The following is a 9448-nucleotide window of genomic DNA, read 5'->3' as shown; positions in this document are numbered from 1 at the left end:
AGCGGCACTGGCAATGACCTTGCTCGAATATTCACATGCCACCAGCACAAGTGCAAGTAAGCTGATGTGGTAACGATCACTTTTGAATGGTGTGCTTAACGTGCAATCGGCATGGAGGCCAGCTTGTTGCTCTGGCAACGATTGCACTCGTATGGTACCCTTAGCACACCACTAACAACGGATGCCAGTCACCAAATTTGATTTCGACTTCGATTTCACTTGCCTCAACTGGTCTTCGCAAGCAGAGTTTAGTGTCCAATGAAGAAAAGGCATGCACAAGTGGACTGGTTACACCCCTTGCATAGACCACAAGGTTATGGTCACACTTGCACTTGTCGAGTCTTCTGCAGCACAGCATAATATATATATATATTATATATATATATATATATATATATATGAATGAATGAAAATGCATTAAATGTTACAAAACATTCACGTAGGGCAGACATAGAAGGACCCTAATTCTTCATCAGTTATCAACCAAAAATACCAATACTCAGTTTCGTGCTTTTAACGATAAAACTGAGAACTTTGTATATCGATGGCACCCGCAAAATTTTCGGGGAATTAAAGCTCAAGCAAATAAGACAATGTAGGGTGGATGTACGAAAGTAAATAAATGTAATTTGAAATGAGAGACGATTTTGCAGGTGCTGCCGATATACGATGTTCTCGGTCTTATTGTTAAAGGCACGAAACGGTGTATTAATATTTTTGGTCGATTACTGATGAAGAATTAGTTATCGAACAAAAATATTAATACACAGTGTATTAATTGCCCTTGTGGGCAAAATCGTTTTGGTGGAAGGCAACGCTGCCCTTACTGCACATGCACGAAACAATTTTGCCCACACGGCATTAGTTTTGGCAGAAAAAAAGAGAAAGTCAAATAGTTTTTGAAAAATCTCGTATGTTTGACTGTACAAGAAATAATCTTTGAAATACTTATTAAACACCCTATGAAAATAGAAAAAAAGAAAATTCAAATTTAAGTAATTGTCTCTGAAGAAGTGGTAGTAATAAAATTACCATTCAGTGTTCAATAAAATAACACAATTTATAAAACACGAATTAATTATATCCAAGAAAATATTAATTTTGCCTAAAATTGATATTTTATATTGCTCTCAGAAGAAACATAAATGTTTGACTAAAAAAGAATCAGGATTTCAATGTAACAGAGTCTCATTCTGCTTTTTGTTGTGTGGTCGAGTTCACTCATGAGTTGTACAATAGGGTGGTGCGTATTTTTATGATTTTTGATTTTGTGGTGGTGGGGTAGTGCAAAAAAGTTGTGAATGGACATTGGAATAACTGGTGTAAAATCTTAGAATTCTGCGTTGAGAAATGGAAAAAGTGTGTGTGTGTGAGGGGGGACGCCTCTACTTATTTATTAACTCTAAAATACAGTTTTCATTGTATCTTCTTTGAGTAGCTTTTAAATGGCTGTGATAAAATTACTCTACAATATGACATGTTCTTTTCTGTGACTTCATCTGCCTCAGTAAAGAAGGAAAGAGGTGTACTGTGATTTACATCTACATGAAAATTTTCCTAAATTCGATTTTGCATATTTTGAGGTGTTTGTAGAGACAGAAAATGAAGTTACAGAAAAAAAAACATGTTTAAGTTGTATTTTAGAATAATTTTCTCAGTCATTTATAAGCTACCCGAAGTAGAGGCAATGAAAATTTATTTTATTGCCAATAAATTAGAAACGTTTTCTTCTCACTTTTCCATTTTCCAACAGTTCTCTTGACGTCCATTTACAACTTTTCGCACAACCTCCATCACGAAATAGAAAATCATGAAAAGACGTTCCCCCCTATTGTACAATCATTGCCAAACTTCCACAACTGAATGGTTTACTTTGGTTACTTTTCAGATACACAAACTGTTCAACTAAGTGAGCATGCATGATAAATTAAAACCGAGTCCAACCTACTGAATTCCTTACTTTTTTTTCTTTTGTTTTGAAATTTTGTCTTTATTTCCAAGAACTTTGTATTTTGTCTTTTAGATCCATGTTGTAAATATGTTCAGTGCGCAGGGTAAACGTCTGTAAGTTGATCTTTAAATGGTTATCTTGTAAGGAAAGGCGGAGAGGGCTTTATAGGAAGCAGTTCTGGAAAGAAAGGCCTGACTGTCAAGATAAAAATTGCATCCTTTGGTTGTCAGATCCATACGTTCTTTCTAAACTGTAATATATATTCTCTGTAAGATTAATGTATCAACTTCTCTCTCTCTCTTTCCCTCTCTCTCTCCCTCTCTCTCTCTCTCTATATATATATATATATAGATATACATATACACACACATATACATACATACACACATACATAGTTATCTACACACACGCGCGTGCACACACACAAATACATATATATACTTATATATTTACACACACACATACACACACACACACACACACATATACTTACATGTACTCTTGTCCTACATTAATGTCTGTCTTAATGTTTATTCAGGTAAATAATTGCTATTACATATTTATGTTTGTAGAAGTAGTTTTGAAAATAAATGTGGCATATAAACATATTTTAAAATGTCATTCCTTTCTCTGATAGATTCAATATTTATACTATTTAATGCTATTGATATTTTTAGACATCATAGCTTTATTTGCGGAATTGCACTATCAGTATTTTGGTTGTTGAAGGGTTAAGTACTCAAATGATCCTAGATGACTAAACTCTAAACTTGAAATCTTCAATATCTCTCGAACCGTTCACTTGCATGACATTTATGAATGCCTGACATTTTCATGGGGAATTTCAGGATTGTCCTTCCTTCTTTCATCTGAAATATTTCTAGCCTTTTTGAAAGTTCTTGATGAGGTTGCTGACTGCTTCAAGATAAAAGATATTTTCTTTTCTATTTTCTTTTCCTTTGCATAGAATCTTTTAAAATAGCATCAGCTACTCTACTACCAGTTTTTATCATAAAAGGATTCCACCTTTGGGATTCAGTCGTATGATGGTATTATTCCATCACTATTTAAAAACTTCAGAAATATAATATTCTATTTTAGATGTAGTAACATAACAATCGCATTGGAAATAGAAATATATTTACTTCATTGACATCCCATCTATTTGTCAATGTATTTTTGTTTGCTGACGACATTTTGGGATGATCTCAGTCCCTCTAATGCTATATAGAGGAGCGAACAGAGAAACTTAATGGCTTTTAAGTGAATACAATGTTGGCAAATATAAGACATTATCAACAATTTTCGACTAAATATACAGGACAATTTGTGTCATATATAAACTGATAAATGACACATAAATAACAGTACATTTAGTCGTGAAAGTAGCTTCATCTAAATGCTACAGGTTATGCTTTTGCACACGTGCTTGTAGCCAGGACCAGGTGTATGACATACGTTGTTTTAAATTACTGCCATATTTGTGTGTGTGAATATCAGCTTACAGTGCATGTGGTTTATTGATGAACACTGTCTCACAGATAACTCCAAAAGATATAATCACAAATCAAAAAGTCAGCAATCGAGCAAACTAGAGCATGTCAATACACAGGGAAACTGACATAGTCGGCAAACGTTTCTTTAATATTGCCCACTGGAGCTTTCGCTCTATGTGTCTGTATGGTCTCTCTGTCTAGTTAAAACCGTTTGTATTTTGTATTAATGTTTGTTCAGTTTTGTGAGAAGTTCCATATGCATTCATAGCAACTGAAATTCATTGCTACTGCATTTTGTTTCTTCAAAACTATACGAGCCTATGACACCGACGTTTGCTACACAGCATTACATTGTTGCCCATCCACTGTGAATAGACGCTCATAAAATTCTTGTGGATTGCTTTTCTACCAATAACGAAAGTTTAGTTTATTTACGCAATGAAGAAGAAATATTCTTCCTCACTTATGAGAAGAACAATGTCATAATGTACACATTATGTTGGGTTGTCCGGAAATTTCGTGCCAATTTTTAAAGGAAAGAAAAAGGTCAATAAATACTTGCCATTACATTTTTATTCAACCAAATATGAATCATTTTGTTGAATAATGCGTCTCCATCTTTCCTTTAACTTGAAAATACCCTCTTCCCAGAATTGAGTTGGTTTCATCGCAAAGAATTCATCAAGGTATCTTTTTACGTCATGCAAGGAATTGAAATTTTTACCATTAAGATTATTCTGCAGAAACCTGAATAAGTGGAAATCCGAAGGAGCAATATCTGGTTGAATATGGAGGGTGGGGTAACACATCCCAGCCGAGCTGCAGCAATTTTTGTCTGGTTCCCAAAGCATCAAGTGCCGAAAATGAATCTTCCGTTTTAAAGGGTTACAGAATTAACACAGGTTATAGGAACATAAACCTTCTGCCATGAAAAAATAGCTTAAACTGTACTTTAAATGGAGATGTAGTAAAATCCTATTTTATGGACTCAACCATGTTCTAAAATAAGTCGAAAGTTTAGCTATCATAAATCGGCACAAACTTTCCGGACAACCCAATAAATAAGTTTTCTGTAAATAAAGCGGCAAGTTGGCAGAATCGTTACTGCACTGGACAAAATGCTTTGAGGCATTTCTTCCGATTTCACGTTTTAAGTTCAAATGCTGTCAGTATCAACTTTACTTTCATCCTTTTGGGGTCAATAAATTAAGGAATAGCGAAGCACGGGGAGGGCGTCAATGTTATCGACTATCCCCCACCCCGCAAATTTCAGCCTTGTGCTTTCAGTTGAAAGGATCATTATTACTCGACATTTGATAGTATCAGGCAAATTTCTACTGCATCCATCGCTACACTTCCGTATTTCTGAGGCGTGTGCAACATTGTGTATTCTCTTTAAAATCAATATGTTTTCTATAAATATTTTCTCACTTTCTCATTCATAGCGATTTATTTCTTGCACAATCGTAAGCTTAAAACGAAAATTGTGATCAAGATTCAGTATCATTCGCACGCTGCAATCTAAAATGCTTGGTGCTACCCACTTCTCCACATCCATTCTTACTCAGGCAATTATTCTTTTAGAAACATCCTCCTCTACTTTTCACTGTCACCTGGGTAACAAAAGGTATCAATTATTCTGACGGAACTTTCAGAGCATTTGAAGGAACTTATCTCATAGATGCTCTTTCTGATAAATACCCGTGTATCAACGAAATTTACCTTCCCTTTCAACCTGCCTGTGACCCTAGTACAACTCTTTAACACCCATCATTTAAACAGGGCACAATGTTTGGAATTTCTACCAATATTTTTTTCTGCATGTCGTTCACGGTCATTTCCCTGGTGATGACAAAGTTCAGACTTTTACATAAACTATAGTCTTTTCTATGTTTACTTTGATGCCTTCCAATTCTGGATTTTGCTTTTAAGTTCAAATCTTTTTCTCTCTAAATCTTTGACCAATTCAGTTATGAAAACTAAGTCATTGGCATTCAGAAGTTCCTTCTTGGTAGTGTCTAAATCTTACTCTTGTGTAAGAGTATTCATCAGACAAAAATTTACTATTCATAACCATTCGTCAATCTTGGTTTTTGGAGACTTTGAAATCCATATCTTTTGTGTGTCTGGTTGACTGATACAGGATCAGGTGGCTGGCCTGTTTCTTGAAGTTTGTTTTGCTACACAGAAATTCAGGAGCATTGAACACTCAACCTTCCTTGTAACATACTTATAGCCACCATGTATGCCAGAGAAGCCACCATGTAATTGTTCAACATGCTTATTAAAATCGCCAATATTTGATAATGAGATCAACGTCAATCATTGTCAATGCAATGAAGGTGCTTCTGTTATCCACCAGCTCCAGCAGTGTAGCATGACTTGTCAGAGCCCAGTAAAAGACAAGTATTATAGCCCTAGCTGATGAACCGTTTCATCAATTACTAGTTTTGATTTTGCTTTTGAAATTCTGTACACAATGCAAAAGCCCCTGTAGCATCACCAATGCTTCGCCAGTTGCCAGTCTGTCTGTGGTACCTTATACCAAAGTCAATATCGATATCATATGCTTCATGATTAACTTTAGCTTAATTATCCTATAGATTTGGCTACTATTTCCGACGGATCTAGGTGCCGTGTAGAAGCCTCCCTCATTGCCTCGTATACATATACATATGTACAAGCTACAGCGGTACATATTCTAAAATTGGAACGATACAGAGAAGATTAGCATGGCCCCTGCACAAGGATAGCATGCAAATTCATGAAGCGTTCCATATTTTTCAAAGGCGCAGGAGCGGCTGTGTGGTAAGTAGCTCGCTTACCAGCCACATGGTTCCAAGTTCAGTCTCACTGCGTGGCACCTTGGGCAAGTGTCTTCTACTATAGCCTCAGGCCGACCTAAGCCTTGTGAGTGGATTTGGTAGACGGAAACTGAAAGAAGCCTGTCGTATATATGTATATATATATATATATATATATATATATATATATATATATATATATATATATGCGTGTGTATATGTTTGTGTGTGTTTGTTCCCCAATGTCGCTTGACAGCCGATGCTGGTGTGTTTACATCCCCGTAACTTAGTGGTTTGGCAAAAGAGACCAATAGAATAAGTACTAGGCTTACAAAGAATAAGCCCTGGGGTCGATTTGCTCGACTAAAGGCGGTGCTCCAGAATGGCCGCAGTCAAAATGACTGAAACGAATAAAAGAATTCAATAAACTGTAAAGTAATTTGAAGGAGATTTGGCTACTATTTCTAACTGGTTGACTGACCATATAAAGCAATTTCATTGGCTTGCTGTTGTTGTTGTTGTTGTTGTTCTTGTATGTGTGAGTCTATGTATGCTCATGTGTGCCGAGTTTTCATCAATATCTGTTGATTTTTATATGTTTGTTGTATGCTTGCTCTCTATATCTTTCTCTTTATTTGTCTGTAATAATCATTCGTGTATGTATGTCTTTGTGTGACTGTGTTTGTTGTCCTGTTTGTGTGTTAATAGAACTGAAAGAGATTAATCGAAGAGGCAAAATTAAATATTCGAAACCCCACCAAAATAATAATAATAATAATAATAATAATAATAATAATAATAATAATAATAATAAAATCGAAAATTATCAATGAAATTCGGAGACAATATATTATGAAAATGTAATGAATAATAATGATAGCAACACTGATGAAGACAATGTCATTAACAGCGCTATTGGATGCTGTTTTGTGTTATTGGGTTATTGGGTTATTCGGTTATTCGGTGTTGTTGCGTTATTTGATACTGTCAACCAATAATAGCGAAACCTTTGAGTTTATCTGTAGGTGTGTGTGTGTATGGCAGTGTGACTGCAGACCGATCCAAGAGCGAATAGTTGAGAGTAATTTCATTAGTTGAAAATAATTGGGATCAACTGGGGTTGTTCCAAATGATATTCTCTCGATTACAACTCAGCACCTGGTTTTTGTCTTTGGGTTTGCACTTGCACTATATAAATATTTTTTGCATTCGTGTCGTAGGTAAAGGGCCACGTATTATGCATGGCATTATATATGTCAGATGGGGTGTGGACGAAAGAATGAAGATGAAAGGGAAAACATATGAAGGAAGTGAACGGATAAAAGGAATGGGAGATGTATAATAATATAATAATAATAATAATAATAATAATAATAATAATAATAATAATAATAATAATATTGTCTTCTTTCAATTCTGTTTCTACTTCTCGCCGAGTGTCTTCTTGACACCTAGGGCAGAGAAACTACTGAATACATTTGCAGGGCATTAAAATAAACACACGATATTGTTCATTTACAAAGTCATGTGATAGAGAAAAAGGGGAAGAAAGACCTAGAGAAGGATATTATTATTATTATTATTATTATTTACTTTTAATCTGCATGTTTGTTACAATCACTCGCTGAGACACATCAAGCGTCCTAGGGCAGGTGAAGGATGAGATGTTACAATATGACTGAAACCTTGGAGAGGGCAAGTGGAAGGGGCAGTAGCAAAATGTCTTCATGTAATACAACACACACATTTCAATTGATAGGGTTTTTCTAAAGATGTGGGCAGTATTTGGTAGCACAATCTTTCATATTTCTCTGAGACATGGTTCTCCTGGGATATTATCTAGATGTTTCTGATATTCCTTTCTTATCATACCAAGGGCATTTATTAATGTTATGTTCGTATTATTATTATTATTATGTTTGAACAGACAAGTATACAAGTATATGGTGATATATTCATATGTATTACTTTTGTAAATATAAATACATTAATCTACCCAAACAATACATTTTCTAATCGCTCTTTCGAGAGAAACTTGTGAGAGTTCTTTTAATATAACTTTGTCTATTTTTACTTTTACACCTACTTACAAACTTACAAGCTCGGTAACAACAGCAGTAAACTTAGCTGTTAACTTGGATAAACTGTAAAGATTTTGCTTGGCTGAAACGATATTACAGGACAAAAACAGTTTGAATCCAAGAAACAATATTAGTCGTAACTACATGCAGCCACCAAAATATCTGCTAAGTAATTTTCAAAATAAACAGCCACTGCAGAAATTTTCAACGAGAAGTTTCTAGAACCAAAACATATTCTATAATCTCTTTTCACTTTCGGTTTAGCTTTTTGGTGTTCTTTCTCTTTGGTTATTTCTATTTCTTTTCTGGTGGTGTAGACTGTTTATTCTATGTAACATAGGGAATGGATAGCGACTTCTAAGCACGTTTTAAAAGTTAACAATTATTTTGTTCTTATATTCTATAACTTGCTTTCACTTTTCCTTGCTTTATTGTCTTCACTTGTTTCACTCATTGGTCTGTGGCCATGCTGGAGTACCGCCTTTATGGGTTTAATCAAAATGATAAACCCTAGCATGTGTTTTGAAATCTGGATCTTATTCTATCAGTTTCTTTTACTGAAAGGTTAAATTAAGGGGACATGAACAAACCAACAATGATCAAGTGGAGAGAGTTACATACACAAATGCATGCGTGCACACACACACCACACACACACACACACACATACACAAACACGCACGATGGGCTTCCACACAGCTTATGCTTACCAAAAGTCACTCATAAGGCATTAGTCAGTCTGCGATTATCATAAAATACACTTACCTGAGGTGCCATGCAGCGGGACTGAACCTGAAAAAAACACAGTTGTAAAGTGAGCTTCTCATTATGGTAATATTTTCATGGCAATTAAGGTGGCGAGCTGGCAGAAACGTTAGCACGCCGGGTGAAATGCTTAGTGGTATTTCATCTGTCTTTACGTTCTGAGTTCAAATTCTGCCAAGGTCGACTTTGTCTTTCAACCTTTTGGGGTCAGTAAATTAAGTACCAGTTGCGTACTGGGGTTGATCTAATCGACTGGACACCTCCCCCAAAATTTCGGGCCTTGTGCCAAGAGCAGAAAAGAATATTTTCATGGTAATTGAGTGTAAGTGATCTTTTGTGAATATCTACAAT

The 9448-nt window shown here is 35.3% G+C and overlaps 1 non-coding gene across 1 annotated transcript; it reads left to right on the top strand.

The window, feature by feature from the left end:
- The first annotated feature begins 6124 nt into the window (after positions 1-6124).
- On the top strand, positions 6125-6231 carry LOC115216847. The gene has a single exon (XR_003882107.1). It is a non-coding gene; the product is annotated as a U6 spliceosomal RNA (small nuclear RNA).
- The last annotated feature ends 3217 nt before the right edge of the window (positions 6232-9448 follow it).

The sequence above is a fragment of the Octopus sinensis genome, linkage group LG10 (assembly GCF_006345805.1).
Source record: "Octopus sinensis linkage group LG10, ASM634580v1, whole genome shotgun sequence".
Classification (NCBI taxonomy): domain Eukaryota; kingdom Metazoa; phylum Mollusca; class Cephalopoda; order Octopoda; family Octopodidae; genus Octopus; species Octopus sinensis.
The sequence above is the reverse complement of the archived record's forward strand: the minus strand, read 5'-3'. Positions and strand labels throughout refer to the sequence as shown.